This window comes from Chinchilla lanigera, unplaced genomic scaffold (assembly GCF_000276665.1).
Source record: "Chinchilla lanigera isolate Chin_1 unplaced genomic scaffold, ChiLan1.0 scaffold00013, whole genome shotgun sequence".
Taxonomy (NCBI): Eukaryota; Metazoa; Chordata; class Mammalia; order Rodentia; family Chinchillidae; genus Chinchilla; species Chinchilla lanigera.
The window spans coordinates 1,665,714-1,685,297 of record NW_004955414.1 but is presented as its reverse complement, the minus strand read 5'-3'; the positions used below and the strand labels follow the sequence as shown (position 1 = coordinate 1,685,297).

The 19,584-nt window shown below is 38.9% G+C and overlaps 1 protein-coding gene across 2 annotated transcripts in view; it reads left to right on the top strand.

The window, feature by feature from the left end:
* Fat3 (FAT atypical cadherin 3) overlaps positions 1-19,584 on the top strand; it is a gene marked incomplete at its 5' end in the record, with an annotated part of 616,828 nt that overhangs the window by 398,617 nt on the left and 198,627 nt on the right.

The window sequence follows — 19,584 nt, the reverse complement described above, 5'->3', positions numbered from 1 at the left end:
AGGGAGCTACATTTTATAAATATCTATAAATCAGCATCCAGTTTTTTACTAAAATCACAACTTAGTATTTATATAGTCTAGGTGGAAGCTGTGAGAAAGAAATTATAAGACAGAAAGGTACAAAGAATCTTTATATTTCATTGGAAAGGCGAAGGATCTCCAAGTTGGTATAAAATGCATGCCTCACACATCTGTGAATGTGGATGACTAATACATAGGAAAATGACTCTCTTGGTATCCAAGCAGAGGATCTGTGTTATTTCTACTTCTATATTAATAGTACTACTATTTGTGTAATTATTAGAATGATGCTAATAGATCAGGCCAATAGTAATATAGGAAAAGCTGTATTTTATGACTAGAATCATAGTTATCCATATTGGCATTCAGAATCCAAGTTGCTAATGCTTTGTCAACCAATGCAGTGTGAGAACAGAGCATCTTATGCCAGGGGCAATGATCAAGAGCAGTCAAAAATATAGTGTTATTTCTGCAAGTATGGCAGAAACTAGAGGTAGCAGTTAGGCATGGGGAACAATTACTTGTTTTTCTATGTCCAATTCTTGGGCAAGAAGAAAATTTACAAAGAAGATGTTGTCTCCCGTCTGTGGTCCACTACTAGTTGACCTGATTCCTTTCTAAAATAATTCCTTTATAATTAGAAGTTGAGTTACCTTGTTTTCCTGGAAGATATTACACTGTTGACAACTGAGGTTACAGCATGAATTCAACCACAGAGCCACAGCTGCCTGCGTTTTTATGCAAGAAGCAATAATCATTTTAAAAATCAGATGAGTACATAAACATCAAAACCTCACAATTAAATTGCCAGAGAAAATGCACGTCCCCTTTTCTTATGCTCTGCCCACGGATGTCTTGACACTCTTGGATGGAAGGGGTATGACAAGTACAGAAGCTGGATGAACACCAGAGAAAAAGGAAGGTCTAATCTTCGCAATTTTGTCAGTTCACCAAGTCATTTGTCATGTTTCATCACATCATCTTGAGTTCTCTATTCCCCACTGGGGCCTGACTGATCAGCCCTGAAGCTTTTAACTGCCTACATGAGAGGAAGATTTTGTGCTCCCATGAGCAAAGATACTGTATGCTCCAAGCTCAAAGACCCATTTCGCTAAGTTCTTTCTTTGGCATGTGCTATTGGAATGACCCTGATCCTGGTAAACTAATCCAATACAAAAGATTGGTTTATGAAGACTGCAAAGGTCCAGGCTGGAGGAGGTAAGACCTCCCACTACAAAGGTGTGAACCATGCATTCTACAAGCCCAGAGGAGAGGAGATTCTTTAGCACTAAGGGAGCTGGGGGAACACTTAAGGCCAAGCTGGCCTTTAGCATGAAACCTGAGACACAACAGAGTTCAACCAGTAGAGTGACTAGGGATGGAAAAGGAATCTAAAAACAAATACCCTGGATCTATCTGAGGAACACCAAAGGGTTTATTTGTTCTAATCATGCAGGTTGAGGGAAATGAGAATAAGAGGGGCTGAGGCTGGATAGTAATGCACATTAAAGACCAGGATAAGAAGCTTTTGCCTGATTCTGTAGACAAAACTAGAAACTAATGGAGATTGCTAAACAGGAAATGACTTGCTCAGACCTGCAGTTTAGGAAAGTATACTTGCTGATGAACTGTCAAATGTAACTGTCCTCGGCCTGCCTGCCACCCCTCCTGGACTTAGAATGCTAACTCTTGTGCAGAAACCCTGTCTGGATTTCTCATGTAAAATCCTACATCCAGCTTATTCAAAAGTTTTGCCAATCTATACTTATTTCTCCTTGTTGTGAAATGGTACATCCACCCACTTAGTTGGTTCAACTAAAAAACTATATATGAAGAGTAAAATATAAATTTTATCATCCTTAGCCACCCTGTCTCTCACTTCCCACATCAAACCAGTCATCGTACCTGACAGATTCTAACTCCCACTTCATGAATCTGCTCATTTCCTCTTACTCATTGCCATCCCACGTGTTCAAAGTAGGCCTACAACAACTAGTTCACTTCTACTTTTTTTCTTCCCAGACCAGCTTTCACATGACTGCTGATTATTGTTTGAAATTATAGACAAGCTTATGCAGCAGCTTGGTAATGCTATAGGAATTATTGGCTTTCCATTAACCCAAGGGTAAAACCTGCCCCTTAGAATATCAAAAAGAACTTTCATAGTTTTGCTTTCTTTACATTTTTTTCCTTTAAATCCAGACACTCTTTTCCCATCTTACCCCTACAAATACTATCTCAGTTTTTGTTTTCCACATACACATACTTATTCTCTTTCCTGTTTTTGCACAGAATGTTATGTCTTTGTCCTTCTTCTCCAGGTCCTGCTCATCCTTCAAAATCCACCTGAATTCTTTGCTTTCTTCTCTCTTCACAGTGGCTGATTCACCAGTGTGTGACCTACTAGCTCACAGGCCATAAAATTAAGGGCTTAGAAATTTTAGTCTGTGAAGTTATAACAAGATATTTTAGCAGCTGGCCTCTTCCACCAGGCTGTGAATTGTGTGAAGGCAGTGACAGTCTTATTGATCTGAGCACTTCTTCTCTCACTGAATACTCAAATAACAGGATTCAGTATCTGTAAGTGAATGAAGGACAGAGATGACTGCAATGAGAATCTTGATCTAAGATTATTATTGTGCCATTTCTTAACCAGGCTTTCAAGTCTCCAAGAAGTTGATTTGTTATTATTCTATAACATGGGTTAACAGAATTAAAACATCTAGCAAAATGTCTGTATTTGGCAAATGTGTCTTTCCCACCTATACACACACACACACACACACACACACCACACAAACATGGACAAACTCATACACACACATCCATATTTTTTAGATCATTTACAGTATATCCCTTTAAAGAATAATAATTGCCAGTGTGGCCTATGAAAAAGAACATGAAATATACAATGAATTTGATATATAGTTTCATCTTAGGCTTTTAAAAATTAAATTTCATTCCTTTAGAGAAAATATATTCCTTAGTTAATATGTGGTACTCAAGCTGGGTGTATAGCTCAGTGGCACAGCACCTGCTTAGCAAGCACAATGTCAGGAATTTGATTCCAATTACCTCCCCCTCAAAATATAGTACTCAAATATTAGATTATTTATTTGTTTGCTTTTTGGAGGGAAGGGTGCGATAGGCTCCATTATATAGTCCAGACTACCCTTGAACTCACTATGTAGCTCAGGCTGGCCTTGAATTCATGGCCACCTTCCTGCCTTGGCCCATGGGAATTATAGGCATGCACCACCATGCTTGGCCTATTCCTTTGCTTTTTGAAATTGATGCTTTTATGAATTCTTTTTCTATTTAGCTTTTCTTCCTCATCTCTCTCCTGACTGTCTATTCCCAACAAAAGCATATTGATGATTTGGTTTTGGATTTTGTTTGCAATATTAGCAATAATATAGAACAAATCATTTTAATTTGATCATTCTGAAATTCCTGCCCTAAAAATCCTCAACAAGGAGTCATTTGTCATTGGTTTCATTTGTCACCCCTGACAGTTGCAGTGCTGATTTGTGTCCAACTCCTCCAAGAGCTTGTTAGGTCATTTTTATCCAATTACATTTTACAGTAAAAATCATTTTAATATTACGAGACAGAAGAGGTTAGAAGAGGCCCTGTTTGACTAAAATAAATGAAGATTCCTCCACAACCACCCACAAGTGCATGCTGGCATTTGCTTTGAATGCTACGGCTCCACATTATCTGACCTCACATCGTCTCTGCTGTATTCTTGCCAAAGACAACTGTTGACCAGATGCCTCTCACAACACGATGCTGTCAAGTACAGAAGAATGACTCTGTAAAAATAACAGATTTCTGAACACTTAGTAACTACTGACTATAGTCATGTTCATCTGGTTCTGCTGACATCAAGAGTTCTCCTTCTAATTAATTAAAAATAAAAGAACAAAGATGCTCTAAACAGGGATAGCAATAGACGTTTTTGAAGAGCCCTATAAGCAGTTCCTGCAGAGTTTCAGAACCTCCTTGGATTAGCTTGTGGAGAAAGTAGTGCCAGCTCAGTTTCTGCTCACCAAAACCCTAAACATTGAGGGAGTGGCCACAGATCAGACAAACATGAATTCTTTCTTTCTCATTTCATTGTCTGGGCTACAGGTTCTGGAATAAAATGGTCTCTGTGCACATATTTCTCGTCTGGCTCATCAGAGTCTTCTCCTTCTCTGTTCTTCTCCACCACACACCCTGGGGGAATCATTCTCTTCTACTCTTGTGCAGAGATGGTATTATAGTGATGGTGGCACTTCCTGTGAGGATGAGATTATGGTCTCTCTAATGTGGTCTTCCTTTCCTTCCACTTACTCTGAGGTTACATTTTCCTGTTTAGGGCTCCATTTTAAAAACTTCTTCTCTGTCTCACTTGATGTAAATTTTATGACATTACCTATCATAGTTTGCTACTATAAAAAGTGTCAAAAAGGTTTGAGTTGTAAAGGTAATGAACTAGAAATAAGAGATGTGATTGAAAAATATAAAGAATGCTTAAACCAGTTCATTACTGTAAAAGACATATTACCGTCAATCCTACTCAAAAGACTCCCCCTTTCCTCAAGTGTATTCGTCCCACTGATGTTGCCACTTTCTGAAGCAGTTCTGGAAATCCTCTTTCATGAGTGTCTTTATAACATGTGATTAAAAAATACAGTGAATGCTGCTGCTTTGTACCATCCAATGGAAAGGTAGGCTTGCAAAAACATGGTGTGTCTTCATCCACTTTATTCACTGGATTTCTCAACTTGCAATCTCTGGCTTTTCCCCAAAGGCAAAATGAGCATGAAAGGTAAATGTTCTGAATTAACTCATGTTAACTCAACTATCAAGGCAGGCATGACAGCCCAATTAGGCACTCACAAATGAGGACTTCCAGAGCCACTGAGGAAAGTGGCACAAAAGATGACATAAGTATGTTCAAGCAGAGGGGAAGTAGTTTGAGGGTGACTGATGGCAATGTTTTCCCCCTGTAATAACTTTTTTTAAAGTTTAAACCTCCACCATAGTTGTGACCATACCACAGATATCAAACTTCAGCAAAGAGTCAGAGTAAAAAGAAATCTGATGACTTAACTGACAGGTTAATTTATCAAGGAAGCACATAATGATTAGTAGAATATTTTGTCCAAATTTTTATTTTTAATGCACAGTTAAGAATCTATTTGAAGGGCATTTAAAATATATCCTTCAGAGGCAGATTGTTAATGTTAGTCGTTCTGCTGAAGTGAGAGATGGCATCAGGACACGGCCTGTTAGAGGGAAGGGAAAATAAGAGAGCTGAGATACAGCCCAGCCTTAGCAGCTGACTACAACAAGCCACAGAAGGGCAAAGAGACTGAAGCAGAGGCGCAGCAGCTTATCCTGGGCCAGAGTGAATGTGCCCCACCTTGTATGTAGCAGGCAGATGCCCACACCCAGATGCAGGGGAGGCTGGGAAGCCCACCCCACCTATGAGGTAAGGGTGGCGGGGAAACCAGCTGCGATGAACAGACAGCTATCTCTCACCAGCACAGGACCTGGACCAAGACGGATGATCTCTGGATCTCACTATGCTCGCTTATAAGATGAAAGAGCTGATGCCTAAAATTCCATCTACAAATCTGTTATCTATGAAGCTAATTTGGTAATAGATCTGATTTTGCTACAATATGTACTGTTAATTCTTACAGGAATATTTCAGTATTTAAGAGAATTGTAAATTCTAGTAAGACATGGGCTATTTTGTCATATTCATTAAAGAGAAGCATTCCACGTGACCCCATTTCTGTTTCCCACCATGCGGGGTGAGGTAGATTTGCTTCCCTTTCTTCCTAGCCTCTTCCACCCCTTCCCCTGTCCTACTTAACCCCAGTGGACTCATAAACAAAACACAACAGAAACAGGACACAACACTACCACACCACCACTCCCTCCCCTCCAAGGTAATTTTGAACACTGGCCAACTCCCTTCAGAATGGAGGCCAAGCATTTTGGCAGATCCTTTTGGAAGTTTGAAGCCAGGCTGCTGACAATCGAAACTTTAGTGAATGGGCCTGCAGAGCAGCCAGCGCTGATTAACGACACGCACACAAGCGGCCCGGAGAATGTTGGCTCTTGCTGGGGCAGTGATGTCACCCCTAGCAACAGGTGGCAGCCCTCTTCTTCTGAGCCTTCTTCGCAAGGTCCTAGTGTTTGCAGTCATGAATGAGGAACAATAAGGCATCCATGGGGTTAACTGCCACTTTCACTAGCTCCTTTGTACCACAGAGGCCTTTCCCATAGAAATGACATTGGCTTGAACTGATTTCTCTTTTTTCTGCTGCCCAAATGTCAGATTCTCATATAAAAGTGGATCATGAGCAACTTTCACCACTGAGGCTTTTCAATAGCACCATAATGATGTGTGTGCTTTCCTTGTGCAAATAGAAGCGACGTGCTTGCCCTAAGATTCCAGTCAGAAAAGGCCATCAGAGCAGTATGAAACTGCCTGTGGGGTTCAGATTTTACTTTTTAATCTCCACTGGTTTGGGAGCAGAGAAGGCTTTATCATTGGGTAGCAGAAAATAAGTTTATGAGAATTCACTGAGTTCTTACAGGAAGTTGTCTGATGGACACCTCCCCATAGCAGCCAATAGGAGGGTTGAGGTTAGTCAAATGTAACTTAAATCAATATCTCTCAATACTGTTATATCGGAGAGGGAGGGTTTTTACAAATACATATCTTCAGTATTCCCCACATAAGGCGAGAGATGCAGAGAAGAATGAAAGATGATGCTTGCCCATACAAGACTGAAGATGCCATGGTGACCCAGGGAAAGTCAGTTTTTCTAATAGTCCAGTGATCTGGATTCCCACCACCCACAAGCTATATAAGACCTTCCCTGAAGACACAGAAATTGCTGTGGGGATGGTGAAATAAATGGGATTTGAACTCATATTTAAATCTGAACTCTACAGCCCAGGAGCTGTGTGATTTTAGTCAATTGATTTAGCTTTTCTGAACCTTGATTGCCATTATCTGTACAATGACACAAAGGACAATAGTACCTTTCTCCAGGATCAGTGTGAAATTTGGAGTAAATATATTTCAAGTGTCTAGCAAGGAGCCTGTCATACTTTAAATTGCTTAGTAAGCGAGTCTGTCTTGATAATAGACATAGGTTTCCAAAATTTCTTTTCAGTAAAGTGTGAGAGTTGAATGATCATCCTCTAAACACATTCTAAACTTTAATATTTTCTCGGGTCTTTCTGACATTGATATAGACTCTCAGGGTAGGCAGGTTCAAGCAGCATTAAAAGTTTCTGAACAAAAAAAGGAATCCCTTTCCTAGAGACAAGGATAAAATGTGGAAGTCATGAGCCAAGGACACTTAGATAGTAGTGCCAAAGGCTGACTGTGGTAAGACATAGTTGTCTTCTGTGACTTTAATTCATAAGATTACAGGGGGGCCTATAAAACATCTCTGGCTTCCCATGACACTTTTTACAGTGCCATCAACCGTGATTTAACTAGATCTTTCTCTAGCTTATTTATGCTCTCACCCTATTCTGTGCCTTGTGAGAAAACGTCTAAGTTCACTCTTGACACCTCAAGTAATACTTTCTTTTTGCTTGTAGAACTAATTCTTTTGCCCTTCAGAGCTTAGGCTTAGTTTCATACAGAATCCTAGCTTCAAAACTCTCTTGCTTTATGTTCTCACCCAGCCCCTTAATAATCCTGAGCCTATAGTTGCAGGCTCTGCAGGCTGTGCAGCTGTAGTACGAACTGAAGGAAATAACTTAAGCCCTCTGCAGTCACACCACGGAGTCCTCAACAACAGCCCCTTTCTTAATTTTCTAGGCATGTCTGTGTTCATTTGGGCCTATCCTTTCTCATGCCTATTGCTTCCAGACCTGGTCTATCCTACACTGAACTTACCTTCTGAACACATCAGTTACCAGTTTCTTAATACTTTGACCATCTTGGTTGCAGCCCATACATGAGGACAAGCCACGTTTCTACCCTGGGTTGGGATTGTAAGGTCTGGCTCTCACGGCGGGATGGAAAGAACCTCCAACAGATGGTCTCTCATGCAAAAGCAAGGGGTTTTTATTTCTATGCCAGCATAGGGTCTGCCTCTCACGCAGGAGAGCGACCCCGGGGGCTTCCAGGGCAGGGGTTATATAGGGTCTGGAAGGATTAGCAAGCGGGGTTACAGAAGCCAATTGTGTTGATTAAAGAGCTAGACTCGTTGTATGACTGGTTAAAACATGAGTTTGGTTATAGGCCAATCAGGTTTGATGGTTATAGGCCAATCAGGTTTGAGCCCTTGGGTGGGGGGGATTTTTAAGGCTCATTTCAGGGAAACAGAAACTTATCAGAAATAAGTTCTAGGAACCTGAAACTTATCTAGCCTTGCTTCTGTCCCCTGTCAGCCATGCCCTTGAGCCATGAGGCATGCCGATAAGGCGGTTACAAGAAGGCTGTGTTGTTAGGTCCCTACAGGATAAGCTGGGTTGCCATTCTATTGACAGGCAGGGAAACGGTGCAATGGTGATTAAGGCTGTGTGCTTTTGAGAAATGCATCTGGCTTTCGATCCAGCTCAATCACTTCCTATCATTTCACGTCTGAACTACTGTTTCTGATCCATAAAATGGGAATAATCATATCAACCTTGCCACATGCTCATGAAGAGTGCATAAGAGCATGTGATTGACTGTATCCATTCAGAAGTACGTTAATACTGCTGTGCAAAATAGGCAGCATGAACTGTAGAAGGAAAATGGATAAAAAGTCACGTACCACCAACAGGACTCATTGCTGTAGAACCGCTTTGTGCCTGGTCTCTAAACTGCAAGGAATAAAAAGTATTCTCATGGGAATACCACATTAGTGTTTTCTGGCTAAAAGAAGGTGCCATAAAAGTAGTGTCATTATTTTCATTGATGTTCCAATAATTGTCCTGTTTTGGTGGTGCCCAGAGATGACTTTCATTCCTGATAAGGTAGCATCTGCTTTATCAACATGCTTTTGAGGAATGGACAGTCTCTCATTTACCTTAAATGAATACGTTTATGATAGGGACATTTCATTCCTTTTTTGTGCAAATAACTGCCTTTCATTTTCAAAGATTCCTTAAAAATAAACTTTGTTTTCACAAATTTCAGGGACTCTGTGCTGATCAACAGCAAAATCAGTACTTCTCTCTACTCAGTTAGACAAAAATCACTACAGAGCCTTTTCTAGATAGGGATCTGTGGCTACACTGCCTGTTTATTAATGAAACAGCAAATGGCCTCCTTTTAGAGGATACTCAAATTACCTCTGGGAGGAAGCACTTCGTTAATGAGCTAAACTGCCTTGTTTGGGGAGATGAGTCGTGTTGACATATCAAGTATCCCTTTGAGCCGGTTTGCCTAGAGCCTGGGAACCGGGGCCAGACAATGTGTCATGATACAAGTTTCTTGAATTCCACTGCGTGAAATTTTCTATAGCAAAGGGGGAGCTAGATTGTTTACACTGTGATAACATCTGCAGAAGAAATGGCTTGAATTTCAAAAAAGAAAAGGCATTTTATAAATGGGTCACACCTGTAGTGGGAAAATGAGACAGGTTAGGGTGGACAAATCATCTGGATACAAAACACTCCATGTCTAGCCAGAGCTTACTCATAGAACAAGAGGAAAGCGCGGAAAGCCATTGAATCCCACGCTGATAATCAGTCATGTCACTCCTTTCCTCAAAAACCCTTAAGTAGCTTTCCATTTCTGTAAAAATAAATTCTTAAAAACCCTAAGCCTGAGATGTAAAGCCCTGCAAGCCTGACCTCACTCTACACCATAGGTCCATGAATCCCAGTTCTAAAGCCATATCGGCCTTCCTTCACCTCCACAGATTCACAAAGTTTTTCCTACCCCAGGTGTTACCTATATGCTGGTTGCTGCCTAGAGTATCTTCGTGTTCTCAGCTTTCAAACTGTGTCCATCACCCAGTACTCACCTTTAAGTTGCCCAAACTATCCTTCTCTGTACATCACCATCTAAGTTTGGTCCCTTTTCCCCTTTTGATTGCATGCTCTTCAAAACTATGTGTATATAGTTTCCAATTCAGTATGTGTGCATCTATTTGCTTAATGTGTATGTGTCCTGCTAGACTGTATATTACATTAGAGTAAGGGTTAGATTCACACTGCTCTTCCTTACCTCCTCATTCTGTCTGAATAAAGTTCTTAGATAATAATGCTGGCTTACTAAATGACAAATTAATGAATGTTCACTGCTAAGCAAACAGAATAAAATATTTAATGGGTACCTTCTCTTCCCCAGACCCATTAGATAATCATAGTTCACAACACTTGGTGATGAGATGTCATTATTACCTTTGAAAGACTTCTTTAGAGTCAGTTTGTCCACATGGTCTGAATCCCACCTACTGTTTGATAGGCAGGAAAATCTAACCAAAGCATATTTATAGCAAAAATGGACTTGCAGTATTTCCAGGCAATGGAAACTTTAAACTTCAGCAGTTTAAATACTGCTGAAGCCTATGCAGTCTGATTTAAATGGTTGTTACTCCTGGTGGAAAATGTCAGCAGCCATGTTTCTGTGTAGTATCTGATGACAAGCATATTTGCAATAATGAATGCATATCTCAGTATCAATTACATATTTTAAAAAATTATCAGCCAACACAGATGGTGCTCATCTCTGCCTTTTTGTGCTTTAACCAGATATACAGGTTAGGGTTTCTTCAGAGGATGATGACCATGATGTGACATGATCTGAAATCTTTGAATCAGAGAACAGAACTAAGATTTAACAATTATCTTTTTTATTAATTTTAAAAAATAAAAGAAGGAAAACATTGTAACAGACAGACATCCATTTACAAAACAGCATAAGAATAATACAAAAAAAAATAGAGTTACAGATAAAGTTGTAGGAAATTAACCATGGTTGTTGTATTATTTATTGATATCTTCAAAGTGGTTTCTCAGGAAAACAAATAGACACATATAAGGTTGATCAAACAAGTAATCATTAACTACTCCTTTCTGTAGAGCAATAGAAGACAGTAGTACAGCTATGTTAGCTATCCTGTGTACACATACTTACATAATTTCCCCTTCTTTCGCTTCTCTTTTTTCACAACCCAGTTGCCCTTTACTTTTGAGCATTTTCCTTTTGTTTCACAATGTCTGTCATACCTCCTAGTTTTTATTCACTCTTTTATGTCTTACCCTAGTGAGATAATGTGGTGCTTACACATGCAGGTCTGATTTATTTCACTTATGAGTACGGTCTCTAGTTGTGACCATTTACCTATAAAAGCCTCGAGTTTATCTTTCCTTATAGCTGAGTAGTATTCCATTATATGAAAGTACCACAATTTTTTTATCCAATCCTCAGTGCTGGACATTTGGGTTGCTTCCACAATTTAGCAATTACAAATTGTGCTGCTATGAACATGGATGCACATATATCACTGTGATATGATGTTTTCAGATCTTCTGGGAAAATACCCAGAAGGGGAATAGCTGGGTTGAATGGGACCTCTAGACCTAATTTGCTGAGGCATCTCTAAACTGATTTCCACAGTGATGTCACCAGTCTGCATTCCCACCAGCAGTGGAAAAGTTCCTATTTCTCCACATCCTCACCAGCATTTATTACTGGTTGACTTCTTAATGCTAGCCATTCCTACTGTGGTGAGATGAAATCTCAATGTTTTTTTAATTTGCATTTCTCAAATGACTAATGATGTTGAACATTTTCTCATGTATTTATTTGCCATTTGTATTTCCTTGTCTGAGAAGTGTATTCATCTCAGCTGCCCATTTTTGGATTGGGTCTTTGAATTTCGGGGAGCTGATGTTTTTTAATTCTTTATATGTTCTAGATAGAAGACCTTTGTCAGAGGGACAAAATTTTTTCCCAATTCGTGGGCTTTCTTTTTACACTGCTGGTGATTTCTTTGGATGTGCAGAAACATTTTAGTAGAATGAGATCCCAGTTGTTGATTCCTTGAAGTATTTCACAGGCAGTTTGGTTTTTGTTCATGAACTCTCTGCCTACCCCTATGTCTCCAAAGGTTTTACCTACTTTCTCTTCCAAGAGATTTAGTGTTTATGTTTTAATATTGAGATCTGTGAACCATTTTGACTTGAGTTTGGTGCATGGTGATAGACTTGGGTCTATTTTCACTCTTTGGCAGGAGGCAAGCCAGTTTTTCCAGCACCATTTATTAACGAGGTTAGCGTTCTTTCAGTGAGTTTGTTTGGCCCCTTTATCAAAGATTAGGTGGCTGAGTGTTTGTGGTTGTGTCCTCCAGTCTGTTCCATTGATCCTTCAGTCTGTTTTTTAGCCAGTACCAGGTTGATTTTATTACAGTAGCTTTGTAGTATAATTTCAGGTCAGGGATTGTAATTCCACCTGACTTGTCCTTGTTGCCCAGGATTGCTTTTGATCTTCTCAGTTTCTTCTGATTCCAGATAAATTTAAGGAATGTTTTCTCTAGATCTGTGAGCTTTGCTAATGGTAGTTTAAAGGGAATTACATTGAATCTGTACAACAATTTTGGTAATGTGGCCATTTTCACAATGTTGGTTCTTCCTATCCATGAGCAAGGAACATTTTTCCATTTATTGAGATCCTCTTTGATCTCTTTTTTCAGAGTACTGTAGTTTTCATGAATAGATCTTTTACTTCTTTTGTTAGATTGATTCCTAAATATGTCAATTTCCTGGGTGCTATTGTGAAAGGTATAGTCTCCTTAATTTCTCTCTCAGTCTGTTTGTTGTTTGTGTATAGGAATGCTATTGATTTTTGAGGGTTGACTTTGTATCCAGATACATTGCTGAATTTGTTGATTAATTCAAGGGATCTTCTTGTGGAGTTTTTGGGGTCTTCCATGTAAAGTATCATGTCATCTGCAAATAGTCATAGTTTTATTTCTTCCTTTCCTATCCTTATTCCTTTTATATCTTTCTCTTGTCTAATTGCTCTGGCTAATGGTTCCAGAACTATGTTGAACAGGAGTGGTGACAGCGGACATCCTTGCCTTGTTCCTGATTTTAAAGTAAAAGCTTTCAGTTTTGTCCATTTAGTATAATGTTGGCTGTTGGCTTGTCAAAGACGGTTTTGATCACTTTGAGGCAAAGACCATCTATTCCTGTTTTCTGTAGAGTTTTTATCATGAATGCATGTTGGACTTTGTCGAAAGCTTTTTTTGCATCCATTGAGATGATCATATGGTTTTTGTCTTTGGCTCTATTGATATGGTGTATAACATTAACTGATTTACCAATATTGAACCATCCCTGCATTCCTGGAATGAATCCAACTTTGTCATGGTGTATGATTTTCTTGATGATTTGCTGCATTCTATTTGCTAGTATTTTATTGAGTATCTTTGCATCTATATTCATTAGGGAGATTGGTCTGTAGTTCTCTTTCTTGGTTGGGTCTTTCCCTGGTTTTGGTATCAGTATAATTCTTGCCTCCAGAAATGAGTTAGGAAGAATTGCTTCCTTTTCAATTTCATTGAAGAGTTTGAGGAGTTCTGGTATTAAATCTTCTGTGAATTTCTTGTAAAATTCTGCTGTGAATCCATCAAGGCCTGGGCTTTTCTTTGTTGGTAAGTTTCAAATCACATTTTCAATCTCATTAATTGATATTGGATTGTTCAGGATTTTTATATCTTCTTAACTCAACCTTGGTAATTCGTACATATCTAGGAGTCTGTCCATTTCTTCGGAGTTTTCTATCCTATGGGAGTGAAGATTTTCAAAATAGGTATTAATGATCTTCTGAAGTTCTGTGGAATCTGTAGTAATTTCATCCTTTTCGTTCTTTATTGCATGAATTTGACTTCTTTCCTTCCTTTTTCTGATAAAGTTGGGTAGGTGTTTATCAATTTTATTTATTCTTTCAAAGAACCAACTCTTTGATTCATTTATTTTTTGTAGGGTTTTCTTCATCTCAGTTGCATTAATTTCTGCCTGGATCTTTATAATCTCCTCCCTTCTTTTGGTTTTGGGCTTGACTTGTTCTTTTTCTAAAAGTTTGGGGTGCAGGATTAGGCTACTTATTTGTTCTCTTTCTGTTTTCCTTATATGTGAGTTCACTGCTATAAATTTCCCTCTGAAGACTGCTTTCATTTCATCCCACAGTTTCCAGTAAGTTGTACTTATATTTTCATTTGTTTGTAGGTATTTTTTGATTTCTTCTTTAATTTCTTCTGTGAACAATTATCTTTGACAGACAGATGAAAGAGAAATCATATATTTGTCACTAAGTATTCAAAGAGATTCCACATAAAAAGTGCATTTCCTTTGTTTTGCTGAAGGGTCAAACTAGATTAATATTATAAGGATATATATTTTTAATCACTAAAATGGGAAATGTATGATTCTTATTTTGGATCAAGAGAGTGAAAGAATATCCTGTCGCAGGTTGAGATTAGAATTCAGGTAGAGGTTGGTTGTCCACCTGGTAGAGATACTGCAGAAAGGATTGATGTATCAGTTCTAAGGTAAATTCTATAGCCCTTTCTAATTCTTGGAATGATAATTATTATGTCATTGTTTACTAAAATCCAGTCGGTGTGATTTGACCTTGATTTAGGCTACTTTACTACCTACCTTAGGAATAGAACATCAAGCTAAATTTTAAAATAGGGTTAAAAAGAGAAATACACTGAAATTAGATTATTTCCTCAATTTTATAAGACCATCTCATAGTGCTCTGCAAGTGTCATAAACTAAAATTTTCCCAAGTGTCACTGTGGTGGATTGACAATTGGTGGTCAGTTGAACTGAGTAAATTCAACTGAACTGAGTAAGCATGTTGCTGGGTGTGGGAGGCCCACCTGAGGATTGTTGTCAGCAGCGCAAGAGGCAGAACTGGAGAAGAAGAAGTTAGGCTGCTGTGCACTGAAAAAGGCTGTTGGGAGCTGGTGGAAGCTGTAAGGAGCTGTTGGTTCTGTTGGAGAAGCTTGTCATTACTGGCTTTCCTGATGAACTTGGCTATTTTCATCTTCTGAGGAGCTTGAGACCTTGTTGGCACTGAAAATAGCTTCAGTTCACTTTAGGGAAGCTCTTGTCCTCACTTTGACCATCATCTCCTGGCTCCAGCGGGAAAGATGATACATTGCCAGTCTCCTGAAGAAGTTTGTTGAATAGACTTTCCTGATGAGAACTCAGCTGTCCTGATCAATGGAGAAGCTCAAGACCTCATTGTTGCTGAGGATGGCTGTGGTACCTTTCAGGGGAGCTCTGGTTCTTCTGAGTGTCACTTCCTGGCTCCAGTGCAGATCCCTCAGCCTGCTAGCAAAGATCCTTCATCCTGCTGGCACAGGCTTCCTAGATTCCGCCACTGACCTTTGGGCCTTTGCAGCATGAACCTGGCCTGTATGAGATACTGTTATGGGCTGTAGGTCTCCAGTTGCATTTATGGGAGGCATTGTTATGGGCTGTAGGTCTTCAGATGAACTCATGCAGAACATTATCGTGGGATCCAGGCCCTCAGATGGATTCTTGGACTATAGTGTGTAGACAGATTTCTTGCACTCTCTTGTATATGATTCTTTGGGTGACTATTATAAGTAATCTTATAAAATATATGTCCTGTGTTATATTGTTTCTCCTTGCAAAATAACCCCAAACCAATGCAGTCATTTTTATTTCTATTTTAACTATTAAGTATCCAATTATGTTCAGTGCAGCAAATGCTAATGACCATCTGCCATATGCAGTTATTCCGAGTAAAGTCTCTTTTGTGTATTTACGATGAGGTATGTGTGTTACATACTGAGAACATAAATGTTGTCCTTACAGAACTCATAGTCCAGTTCAGCGGTGTACCTCAGGTGAAGTCCAGACAAAAGGAATTTTCTTACGCTACTTTGTGAGTGGAGTGAAGATTATAAAAACCTTGGCTAAGAAGAAACTGTTAGGAAGGCTTCCCAGCGGGTGTTAATTGGTAGGCACCCAGATGCAAAGAAGATTGAGACATATTTCCTAAGATGCCTAAATATTAGCTCTTCATGTGCTGAACTGTTATATTAGTTTCTTACCTCTGACATGATCACTTTGCAAATCAGTCTACATTTTAGACTTGGAACTAAAATAAAATTGGTTCTTAAGAGCGTGGAAAGGAGATAGTCTCAAATCTGAAGATGGTCAGGAAACCAGGTGAGCGAGGAGTCATCCTTGACTTTTCCTGGCCTCCACTAGATATATTTTTAGACAAAGTACTTGGTATCATGTGCATCAAATAAATAAAATAATTTGGAGACTCGGAAGATGAACATTGTGATATTATTGACTCCAGGGGTCAGGAGTTCCTGCGGTTTATGACAAGAAGAAAAAAAGTGTTTTGGACTGTTTCCATGGTGCACAGGGAAAACCATTGAGCACCTGGGCTCAGTACTACGTTACTACTCTCTTTGTCCCTCTTTGTCCCATACCCTCTTGATCTTGCCTCTTGATTCTTTGTGTCACTTTACCTGGCTTTCTCAAGGCAAAAAACTATCAAGAAAAATATACATAATTAGAATTTTGAAAGGAGCATGATAAATGAATATTTTCATTAAGATGCCTTCATAATGAAGGCCTCCTCTGAGAATTACAATTGCTAGATTTTACTCCTTGTTACTCCTCTGAAATTGATCTCTGACTCACTTTTTTATCATTTTCATGAGATAAGAATGCTTGTTACCCTCATAATTTTAAAAGGTGTCCTGAGGATTAATTTCCTACAACTTCAGTAGCTGAGGAAAACTAACTCTCAGACAGGAAGCATGAGTGTTATTCTCCTTGTGGTCCTTGAGGAACATTTATCATCCACTTGTTCTACCAAGAGACCAAATGAACAATGAGAAAAACCTGTCTTCTTAGATTGAGAGAAAAGCTCCTCTGTGCAATATGAGAAAGAAAAAAGTTCCTAAATGCACAGTTAGGTCTTTGGAGAATCTGTTCTTTGCAACTGTTTACTAGTTAACTTATCAATATAGAAGGACCTAAAGTCCAGCTCAACAGCACTTAAACTTAGAACTCAATGGGTAGCAATTAGGAGAAATTTAAAGCATGCCCTTGAGGCTCCAAAAGTAAATATTTCTGTGGGCAGATGTGTTATAGCTGAATTAACTGGGTGTTTGTGCAACTGCAATGAATCAGAGAGATAACAGTCTTTATTGCCTGTAGATGTAGCTGTGATTTCAAAATACAAGTGGTGTTAAATGTTCCCAGTAGAAGCTCAAGCAGTTTGCTAAGCAAACCATTGCTGCTGTCGGGTTATAATCATGCTGCCTCGGGTTGTTTGTCCAATTCGAAGTAATGAGGTTCCCATCACCCTCATTTGAGGTGTGTTTATCTTATGAGAACTTGGGTCAAATTGAATTTAAATTTCACTTGATTGTATTTTCTGCTAAGAACCACTCTGAAAAGAGTGAAACACAAGATTCATTTCTCTGATGTTATTCCTTGTTGAAAGGTTTTGCCAGAGAAAACATGACCTCTCCTTTTAGGCCAATTGGGTAATTTGGGGTGATTGCTCCAGCCACTTATCTGAACAGGTGAAAATGTCAAAGTAAGACGCTGCTGCCTGGAGACTCTGCTTTTACCTGTTTCATCCTAAAGCCACGGACAGGAGCAAGCTTTTATGGGATTCCTGTGTGTGCAGTAATGTGAGGGGGGACAATGAGTTTATAGATGGAGGCTGCAGGGCCAGGAGAAAGAAACAGCAAATGTTTATACAGCCGTGAACAGCAAATACATGTTTTGGCTTATGATGGCCATTGTTAGCTTTGCGGCAGTGCAGTGCATTTACCCACAATGAATATTATCCCAAATGGAAATTTGTTTGGTTTGGGGCCAACTGAGGTGAGGGTAAAGTAGGTATTCACAGTACTCCTCACAGGAAACGTCCCAGCTTTCATGCTAGATACTTCTAACTTATAAGCATGTACGGTTAGTGTTATTGCCCACCTAACAGGTAAGAAAGGAGAGTCTTCCCAATGCCACATGGAAAACAAATAGTTTATGTTATTCTACTCACTTAAATATACCTGAAGTCTACCTGATCATCACAAAAGCATTAACATACCTGAAAAATTCCTAATGGAGCTGAAGATTCCTGCAAGCATTTTTTTTGTTTTGTTTTGTTTTGTTTTTTTGTTTTTTCTCCGGTACCAGGAACCGAACTCACGACCTTGCGCTTGCCAGGCAGGCGCTTTTGCCGCTGAGCTAAATCCCCAGCCCCTAAGCATTTAATTTTAATAGATCTTAGTCAAAGTAGGAGAATAGCTGAAGAATTCATTATTGCACATTTTTATGTGTATATGTATGTTGAAGCCTGAAATAGAAGCAACTTTAATGACTGTCTTGTTTTTGCTGAAAGTAACACCTTCTATTTGAGGTAGAAATTTTTACTCATTCTCTAAAGCTATATTTATTAGAGTACTAGGTACTAACACCATGCAAAGAGCACTTAGGGCTGGAGAAGAAGGCCTTGATTATCAGGCTGAGGTTAAACTTTATTTAATAGACTAATAGAGACAGAATGGTAGAGTTGGTATGGATGATATAAATGCATGAGCTGAACTGTTACAATAGTTAATATTATCCCTGTGACAGGTGTAGAGACTGATTCACAGAGTGATTATTTAACTTGCATGAGACTGTAGAGTGTCCAAGAGGAGAAAGGTGGATATAGTCTTGTTCTCTGGACTCTAGAGTTTTCTCATCATATTCAAACTCTCTCTTACTACGATCCACAATCCCCTTATAGAAACTAGGGCATAAAAAATAAAAACAAAAAAAAAATTAGAAATGATACAGAGTTTCACTAGGCAAGATGGTAGGAATTCACCAAAGGTGGTTATATTGCATATTGTTGTCTTCAGATTAGTTATTCAGATTACCAGATCTAAGCATGCAAAACTGGTCAAAAAAAGTAAGTATTAACTGTATCTTTCAATAAACCATTAATGATTTGAACAGTCTTCCATTCTTACATCTGGTAATCTGAGCAACTTCATTGGAGATAACAATATGCAATATAACAACCACTATTAATTCCTATCATTTTGTTCTGAAACACTGTATCATTTTTATTGTTTCTGCTTTGTTTTGTTTTTGTCTATGTTGTTGGTATTTTGCCGTTATACTTTTTTATTATTCCCTTTAAAGTAAAATTTAAAAAACTAGGGGCAGGGTAGAATAAAATAAAGATCTGGAAACATCTATTTGCATGACTCTTCAGCTCCATTAGGAATTTTTCAGGTATGTTAATGCTTTTGTGATTTTACGATTTGACACAGAACAGCTCCACTTACACAGGTAGAAAAGTACACCTGTGTTAAAAATATCTATATGTAAATGATGCCTTCCCAGAGAAGCAGAGAGTTGCTCTGATGATCTCATTTGCAAGGGGCAAAAATGAACTCTAAGATTTGAAACTACTCCACTGACCCAGATGAGTTTCAGCCTTCGCACTGTCCTCTTTTGTCTACTGTAAGAGCTATACCTATCTCTCTGGAATTTCCTGCCAGGAGCATGCTGACCATGAAGCAATGC